Consider the following 10,774-nt stretch of genomic DNA (forward strand, 5'->3'; position numbering starts at 1 on the left):
GAAGCGCTTCAAAATTGGACTTTAATTTTTTAATCAAAAATAAAGTGTGCAAATTTTGACGGTAGTGAAATATTCCAAACTTTAGTACATATTGCTATTTTTCAGCTTGAATATGAAAAATACCTTTACCATTACCACCAGAATCAAAATTAGAAGTATCGCCTTTCACACTTTTAGCAGCTTTTGATTACTGTCAAGGTATTCCAGAAGTTAACACTTTATCTTAGGTGCCTGATTTGAAAAAAAATTGAAATCAAGTGAAAAAAAAGTATTTTTCAACTTACTCAAAAACTAAAGAATATAGTACATATATGCTGTATAGTGAGGTTATGACGCTTGTCAAAACATTTTTGGGTTTTAAGTCAGCGCTATGTTGTCCGTTCTAATTAAAACTTTGAAATTACGTATTTCATTACAATGTAAAATTTCTTCGAAAACTATGAATTCGAGAATATGTAATTGACGTTTATACGTTTATATCACCCTGAATTTTGGGCAAGAAGATATATACATTATAAGTGTATACACACCCGACATAAGCAAGCCCAGGGAAGAAAGATGCCACTTCTTTGATGAATTATAGGAAGTACTAGGTACTCTACCAAAGAAGAAAAAATTTTCATAATAGGTGATCTCAACTCTAGAATAGGAAATACAGCCATTCCTGGTGTCATGCAGAGATTTAACGAAGACGTCGTGAACGACAATGGAGACCTGCTTATGACAATATGCGCACAAAACGACCTAATACATTTTTCAGCATAAGCAGAGCCAGAAATGCACCTTTGGTAACACGAGGAAACACAAATCTTCGATTGACTTTATTATCTCCAACAGGTTGGTTCACCCGAGCCAAATCCTTGATGTAAGAACCTTAAAATCTGCGAACGTGGGAACGGAACATGGTCTCGTACTGTGCAAATATCGTTGCAAGGCACATACACCTAAGAAAAGCCTCCCGTGTATACAGGATGTCCTTGAAAATGTGGGAAATTTCTCGGATTCAGATAGAACATAAAAAATTAAGATGACAAGTTCCCATAATTTTTTTTACTAGCGGCCCTCCCTACGAAGATACGACCTCCTAAATGACTCCACAGGAAATCCATTTTAGTGGAATAAGTTTTAAACTACTTGATATAATTTGATGAAAATTTGATATGATTAATAGTAGTAAGGACTTCTTATATCATCGCACTCAAATTTCAATTAGCTTGTTCAGTCTACCAGGGGCGTACTGGGTTGTACATTTTAATGCTTACATTTTTAAGACCCTGTATGATAAGGTGCTAAAAAAAACAAATTTGGAGACCTTGAACATTAAGCTAAAAAAAGGTACTCTTGTTCAGTGTCGATAAAATGAACCGTTTTCGAAAAAAAAATAATGAAAGAAGTGAGTAATTTTTTAATTCCTATTAAAAATAACATGAAGTCTAGTTTTTTGTCTGCAAAAAAGTGTGATACGAAAGTTATTGAAGGATCAAAAAAGTTTTATTGTGTGTTATACAACAATAACAAAAAAAAAAATTCCAGTGGCGTCATTTAGGAGGTCGTATATCTTCGTAGGGAGGGCCGCTAGGAAAAAAAATTATGGAAACTTGTCATCTTATTTTTTTATGTTTTGTCTGAATCCGAAAGATTTCCCACATTTTCCGGGACACCCTGTATAGAAAAATACAATTTTGAAGGTTTTAAAGACGAGTCCACAAAACTGCTGTATAGGAAATGACTAGAAGAAAAGCTGAAATTGATGGATGTAAAAGAAGCGGAAGATGTGAACACTATGTGGAGCAAAATCAAGGCTAGTATAGTTGATAGCGCAAGGGAAGCTATTGGAATCAGAAGGGTAAACCTAAATGGAAGAGAGCAGTTTAAACCTTGGTTCACAGATGACGTAAAACAGCTGGCTAAACAAAAGAAAGATGCATTTCTCCAATACAAAAACACAATGACAGGAGCTGCATATGAGGCCTACAAAGCAGTTAGAAACAGGGTGAATGAAAGTATAAAGAACTTGAAAAAGGAATATTGGGAAAGATTTTCTGCAGAGATGGAGAACGATCTATATGGAGCACAGAAGAAGATCTGGAGAGTGGTGCGGAACAGAAGACAGAAGTTATGCGAAGAGGTACAAGTGAACTCTATTACACCGGATAAATGGAAAGATTTCATGGAAACATTAGAGTCATTCGGGGCAACTGTGCGCACTTTTGCCTTTCAAGCCATACCCTGTTTCAAATGTTGAAGCTAGGAAAATTAAAACATATTCATAAGATAGAGAATTTTCTAATCTATAAGAAAACATCAAAAAGCAAACAAACAAAAACGTTTTCTTTCCGCAACAAAGAATTTAATAGAGAAAGTCGGAGTGCGTTCACATGCCCCTCATTGCGGGTAAGTGAACGCAGTGCTTAGTGAACCACACAATCAAAACAAATTACAAAATAATGTCATCAAAATGTTACAATATTAGAGAAATCATGTTTATTGTCAATACAGAAGCGCCTTTTTACAAGCAGTGCATTATTGTTCGTGCCACAATTCTTGGTGAACACAACACTTGATACATTCCCCTGTTGGTGACTCTCCATATTTTTCTGAACAAATAGGACAATATTGATCGAGTCTCAACCATAGATTAATAAAACAGGAGATAGAGCATCTCGACAAAAACGCGTTCCCAAAATACTGCCATAAATATGAATTTGGATTTCGTGGGTGGGGGAACTGGACAGGGGCGGATTCAGAACTAGTCACACTGTGAATATTTCAGGTAGTCGGCAGTAATTTTATATCGAATGGAAATATGCTTCAATGCAAAGATTTCGAGTATTTTTCTTATGACAACTAATCAAAGGGATGTAGAACTAATAATACCAAAACACCTTATGTAAAAAAAAAATTATTTTGAATACAACGTTACCATACACTAATGGTCAATATAACCCTAACCTACATACAGATTATTTGAAATTTTATTCACTAAGTATATACTGAAAACCAAAAATTACTTTCATGAAAAAAATTCCCTTTAAAATGGTTAATTCTCAGATCAATAGAAGTGGAAGCAGCTGAATTTTATGGAATTTGTATAATGAGAATCTGAAAGAGTTTGTTCATTGGAGAGATCCTCAAGTCTTTCGTACAGATTTTGCGGAATGAAACAGTAATGTAATACTGTAAACATGAACCAATGATTGTGAAATAGGAAATGATTTATTATTGTATACAGTAACTCATAAAAGAATCCCTCAATTCTAGATGAAGCATCAATCTTTTTTTTACGGGCAGTTTTAAATTGAAATAAGTCATATTGCATATAAACTAATACTAATGAGCAGTGTTTTTCGGCAACTCAAATACTTCAACAACCTGCTTCCTCCCCTCAAATTTTTATACCACCTCGAAAGTGCTTTTTGGTGTTGAAGTGCATAATAATCAAGAGTTCTTTTACGAAACTGTAAGCTTTAACTGAATAATAATGTAACTTTTAAGCAAATTGTTCGAGGCCATTGCCATATTTATGTATTTTATGCATGCAGCTGTCTGCGAAGAAATTTTTCATTAGGTATTTGCCTCGGCTTTCCAAGATTTCATATTGAATATTTATTTCCAATAATTTGGGAACTGCATGTAGGGCAGCAAATTTTTTCTTGAAGTACTGACGACTCACTCGTAATCTTAAATCGGTTTTCTCACGTCAATTAGCTGTTTTTTGATTTCTGTTCTCCGCTTGTCTCCTGCAACAATTTTTCAACAGAAATTTCACTTCGAAATATGAGGTATCCTGATGACAGACATTTTCATTTAATAACTCATAAAAATAATGGGAATATCCGAGCATTATTTGAATGGTCATTGTAATCATAATAACAGTAGTAGCATAGTTTTTACATTGTCATTGAAATATATTTAGAAAAAAAGAAAATTTTTTTGATTTCCAAAAAAAGTTCAAAACATGACCTCTGCTCATTTTTATGGATTTTCATTCCTAAGACGAGTTCTATTTTCCACAGCAGTTTATAAGGAATTTTTGACACCACCCTGGGTAGGTATGAATCTCACTTGTTTTATCTTCGAACTACAAGACGCTTTCATTTCTGCAAATCCTGAACTGGCATTCGTGTTTCTTGATATTGTTCTCATTTTCCTTCCATTTTCCTCAAAAACTCCAGTACTGATGACAGGTTTGGCACAGTATTGGCTATAATTACAACATTATTAAAGCAATTAAAATCTCGTTCTACTGTTCATCTCGAAACCAGGAAGAATGTTTATACGAAAACGCATGATATAATGAGAAAAAGAGAATCTACTATAAATTTCAAGTTTACCATAAAAATAAAAGTAGTCAGAAATCAAAATTCCAAACAAAGCGATATTCAAACAATAAAGCGAGTTAAATAATCTATCTTACCTCACTCGGGATGGCATCTTTTTTCAAATTTACGATAAAAGTCGATTACCGATTACTCTCATTATACCGAAGTCTGGAGTGTAAATTACAAGAGAAGTGTAAATTGTTTTCAAGACCCAGTGCAACTCTCCACTGCTGTCGTCTGGTTTCATTTCTGGGAAATCTAAAATTGAAATAAATTATTTTATTGTATAAACTAATCATTCCAATGTAGGTGCAAATCATTAGATGAGATTCAAACAAAATACGACCCTGGCGTCCCCTAACTCCCTCCCCTGATTTCATAAAGTCGTGAACTCAAACAAGAATAAAATATCAAAAACTTACCAGAATTAATAAATCGCTTTCCTCTTTCGTGTATAAATTGCACTTTTATTTCAAACACACGTTTTTACGGCACATCGCTGCTTATTCTCCAAAATATTACGACGGGAATGATTGAAATAATATTTTGACAATTACAAATACACACGCCGTCTTAGAAATTTAGAAGCGATCAAGAGGGGAATACAAGCGAAAATTCATTTCATTGGTGGTTACCAGCAGTGGGAATTATTTGAAAAATGAACAGTCTGGAAAATAGCTTATGTTCCATCTATTTAATCTATGGTCTCAACCAAGAAAATCAACAATGTCATAATTTATTCCTCACTGAACTAATGCCCATATAATGAATCTATGCGCACACTTACCCGCGCACACTTTCCCCAGTAAGCCAAAATTTGAATTGACGTCCTTATAGAGTTGAGCAGCTAAGAGAACCTAAAATTTTTTATTATATATTTAGATTAATATGCCCATGATCGAATGAAATATTTTTTAACACTGAAGGACTCGGAACTTGGACCTGGCAGAATGTGCAGAGATGGTTAAAATTAACAAGAAAACTAGTGAATTTGATTGATATCAGATATAATATCTGGATGCTTAAGAGAAATAATATGGCAGCGGAAAGTAAAGTCCGTATATACAAAACGGCTATGAGACCAATATTAACATAAGCAGCAGAAACTCGTGCTGAAACCTCCAAAACAAAGATTAGATTGATTAGAAGTACAGAGATGAAAATCCTAAGAACAATTAAGGGAATAACACTGCGGGACCAAATAAGAAGCAGTGTTATACGAGAAGAACTGGAAGTGCAGGATATTGATCGGTTTGTGCGGTCAAGACGCAGGAAATGGAGAGACCACGTGGCAAGAATGAGCAATGATCGATGGGCAAAGTGGGCAAAGAACGAAAAGCTAAACTCAGAGCGCCCTCCCGGCTGACCACCAAAGAGATGGTATGAGAGTTGGACGTCCACATCGCAGGAGGCTGGATGAACAGAAAATAACAAAACATGGTCTTAAGGATAGGGAGGAAGAAGAAGAAGAAGACGTTTATACAAACTGATTGAAGGGATTCCAGATCTCGTTATTAGCATGGAATCGACAAGAGATTAGTTTTTAAATAAATTTATTTCTGCTTTGAAGGAAATTGAATTATTGACAAATACTATACAGGTGCTTGGGAAAATGTTGGTAATCGCCTTTGGCTAAGGATTGAAGACGTTAGATCAGTTGTTGAATCAAAAGAATCAACCCCTTTAGGGGTTGCATGAAATGCATCTAATGCAGTGGTAGGGAATGGGTATCTCTCAAAAGAATCAATGGATAGTGATGCCCACGAGACCAACGAGACGTGACTTTACGTCTCGTGAAAGTCTTGGATTGTCGTAGTTGATAACGCTTCGTGAAATTGGAATATTTCAACATAATAATTATAACGTACACCTCAGTTAATCTACCCGCTAATTTTTTCCAATTATTTACCTTTGGAAGTATAATTATAATATCATACGAAATTTTATTCATTGATTGTCGTACTTGTTCCAAGACCTGTAGAAGTAAATGAAGCAAAAACCGTCTATCGTCCAGTATCAAAAAACAAATACCTAGTGATAATAATTCTTTTAAGTTTGGTGAACGAATCGGGTGCTTCCCGACGAATTTTTTCAAATTTTTGGCTCTATTCGGCTTATTCTGAAGTTGATGTTGTAATATCAAAGTAATATTTTTGAATATCAAAGTCGAAATTCGAAGTATCAACCTATTTTATCTTTTCATGAAAAGAAGTGTGCATACTATTCTGGAATGTTGATGGGTTCAGTTGTATTAGATTAATTCTAGTTTGAAACTGTTTGTTATTTACATGAACCGTATCACTTATATTGTGGAAGAAACAGAGTCTTTGAAAATTCCAAATATAGGGTGATTCATTAACTTTCAAATATGGGCCATAGCTTTTCAAGGCACATTTGGTCCTATCAATAGTTATGAATCTCTCTGTATATTATTATTAAATGCAAAGCAGTGAAGCACAATCGCGATATACACATATAGTACTCAATAATTTATGTACTAATCACTCAGAGTTAGGTACATTACAATAATTGTTGAGATAGTTGAAAATCTATATTATCGGTGTTTATTTTGATTGATATTTTTCGAACCATAATATTCTCACTTTCGATTCACTCAGTGTCAAAATAGACATATTGAAAGAAAGAAGAACACTAACACTTTATGTTTATCTTTATGGATAGGGAAAACCTTTTTTTTATTATCCGTATGATTTTTTCTGAAATATTTCGTTCCATTGTTGTTGTAACAATAGCCAAAACAACAAAAAAAGAATTATCTAATTTTGTGCAGTCGTTTGAACGTGATGCGTTTACATAGTTTCCATATTTTCCCTTCTATTCATACAGGGTGTTCTACAAGCTCTATGACAAGCTTTGACAGAAGGAAAATTTTATTTCCGATTCGTTTTCGTTTAGGAGTTACAAGCATTTGAAAATTTTTTCTAATGTTTTGATTGTAGGCCGACAGAAAATATCTGTTGATATGATAATTGACGTTATTTCAATTATACATTTGACACCTCTTTCACTGAGGATGTTATCAACAATAACATATTCATTAGAACATGTATGGGCACTGCAAAATCCATACGTCATTAGACAAAGACGATGTCAGCAGCGTTTCAGTGTTTTCATGTTATAAATGATCGTGTAAATGCAGATTTGTATACGAATTTTTTGGAGCACAACCTTTTTGACTTAATTGATATCTTAGAGCTCAAAATTGTTGGAAATATGTGATATCAGCACGATGGTGCACCACCACATAAAGGGGGACAAGTAGTCAGTTGGCTGAATGAACATCTCCCGAATAAATGTATTGGTGAAGGAAGACCAATACAACGGGCATCTCGTTCACCTAATTTAAATCCCTTAGATTTTTATTTTTGAGGTAATATGAAGCAGCTTGTTTTTCATGTTGAAATCTAATCTCATTTACAATTACTTGATAGAATTCAAGATGCAGCAAACCAAATACGAAACGACCCAAATCTAATCCGCCGAGAAACGGCATTTTTGGTTCGTTGATGTGAAGCTTGCATTTGAGCCGAAGGTGGACACTTTGAACATTTTTTATAGTCCCAAAATTTCCATTGATTATTATGATTTGAACATAAAAATATGATTTTTCAAATGCTTGTACCTTCTAAACAAAAACGAATCGGATATATGTTCATAGGAAAAAAAAATGTTCAGAAGAAGCTCAGCTACCATCTGTCAAAGTTTGTCATAGAGCTTGTAGAACAGCTTGTATAGCTGATAGATTACAAATACATTTAATCTCGAATATTTTTCAGGGCCAAATCGTAGATGATCTTCCAGAATGAGCGTCCTACGAAGGCGCAGAAGGGCCACGGAATTATTTCATTTCAAATCCAGAGTTGTAAAATATGTTTTGGAATGTAGCTTCATCGTGACGGATATAGGAGTGACAATTCAAAATACAACACTGTAGATATTGGGAATATCAAAGGAAGAATAATATCTTCTGGGTGTATATTGCATAGACATAGAGACATGGACTGAGCAATGCCACCATAAAATTGGCTATTTTATAGAAAGAGAGAAATGTATTTGAAGATATAAATCTGTTAGAATAAAGTTTTCGAAAAGATGGGTAGTGAAAATAAATGAAAATCTTTTGCAAAATAAAGGAGCGTGAAGCCAATTAGTCAATAGGTATAATTCAAGACTATCACATATAGTTTAAGGATCGTTCGTGAGAGAGGGCATATAGCTACTTATTTTCTTCAATGGCAATATCCAATAAATATACCTATATTTCGTTGAAATCATTCTTGGTCATACAGGATGGGCTTTTTAAAACGAAACAGACAAGACAACCACCTTAATTGTTGAAGAAAGTAATAACCAATAATAATTATTTCGTTGTCTAATAATGACAATTAATGGTTACCATCGTAAACACAGAATGAATTAGTCAAATAATTGATGATTTCACATAGCATGCTTAGCGGAATGACTGGTACTGTACGAAATTCAAAATTGAATATCTCAAAAACAAACGCATTGAATGAGGAAAAAATTAATACGATGAATTCAGAATAAAAAGACCTTTCAAATGAGGTATCACTCACTCTATCTTTTCTATTCAAAATTTAGGGGTTGGTGTTCTAACACTAAGGGTTGAAGCGAGATAGTTGTGAATTTGACCTTAAAAGTTGTCCACCTCAAAACAAAAATCGACGTGTCCGAGCATTTTTTCGAAATAAATATATTCCGCCCGTTATCTCGTCTGTTTCGTTTTAAAAAGCCCACCCAGTATAAGAACACTTTCACATGATTCATAATATTGAATATACAATAATTATGTGCAAGAAATTCACGTCCATAATTAAAAGTAGCCAGAAATTGCCAAAAACTGAAAAAAAATTCTTAGGATCTGTTCTCACAACAATCTTGTGATCAGAATATTGAACAGATAGTGGCTCAATATTCTGAAACCTTATGGTACCTTCATAATATGTATATATTTCATAATCATTTTAAATATAGTATTTAATAAATTTTTGGTGAAATGAATACATATATGTATTCATTTCACCAAAAATGTTTGAATATGAAAACCCTTGATTACTCCGGCATATAAAAAGCTCCCTTGGACACTGTTTGAAGCGGCTTCCTCAAAGCAAACTCAATTTTGTAGTAAATTACGTGTGTCAGTTTGTGGCAGTTTTTATTCAATATAGAGATTCAAGCCAACAGGTGTTTTTATAAGTTTGCAGGTGGTCATCTGCAGATATTCAAATACGCTATACTTGCCATCCTTCCAATATTTTGATATTGATTCGGTTTTCACAAAGTGCGAATTTGTTTCTTGCTATTTCATACACCTGTGAGCAATCATATTGAAAGACGAATCGAATTTTAATTTACATTTCACTTGGAATACATTAATAAATATTTTCTTCATAAACAGGTTGACTCAGAACGAAATATTCATATTCTTGGGGTGCGGAAGGTCACAATTTGAATATTTCTGCTAGGGAGGGTCCTTTCTAAAAAAATCGTCTAAGACCAAGAATACCAGCGAATTTATTCACTTATTTATGAATCAAAACTCAATATTTTCAAATTAAAACTTATATTTGTAATTAGTATGTATTTGAGTCTATTTTACGTAAATCATCAAGGAAGAATTTTGAAATCGGAGAAAAGAAGCAATTTCGAACTGCCTGATTAGTCTATGACTTAATTGTTTGTTGGTATTGTTGAGAATTCATGAATAGTGCACGAAAAATTAAAATCATTTATCAAAACATGGAATTCAAGTCGAATCAATTCAGAAACATAACATACGTTGATTCGGTAATTTGATTTTGAAAGTTTTTGCAGATTTTGGGCGTCATCTGACAAACGGCTACCGACGATTTTCTCATATTTTCTAATTAAACGATTATCACAAAATTCTACCTAAGTCAGTGCTTCACAACTATGTATGCTCCATTCACTTTTATTTTAGCAGTCGGTTGGCCATGGAACTTTGAGATATCGATTGAAATTTATTCTGGGAGGATTCTGCATTTCTTAATAAACTTTTTTTAATGTCAAACAAAAGATTTTCGAAAATTGATTTTTCGTTTGATGAAGGAGTCTGATATAGACTCCGAAACGTTACAACATAAAATTATAATTTCAACGTTCTTTATTTTCAGTTCATTGTCAGGCAACAATTTTTTCTAGTTGATTTGCTCCTGACAAATTAGTGCAAGAATTTACGCAGGACCGAATCGTTTATTTAATTTTTAATTAAATTTGTTTCAGAGATTGGGAGTGAAAACTCTAAAAAGTTTATTAAGACATGGAACTTTGACACATTTCACTCTGTATAGTACGAAAATGTGGGGTTATGCCGCTTGTCAAAACATTTTTGGGTTTTGAATCAACGCTATGTTGCCCGTTCTACGTAAAAGTTTCTGTTATTACGTATT

Source organism: Coccinella septempunctata, chromosome 3 (assembly GCF_907165205.1).
Source record: "Coccinella septempunctata chromosome 3, icCocSept1.1, whole genome shotgun sequence".
Taxonomy (NCBI): domain Eukaryota; kingdom Metazoa; phylum Arthropoda; class Insecta; order Coleoptera; family Coccinellidae; genus Coccinella; species Coccinella septempunctata.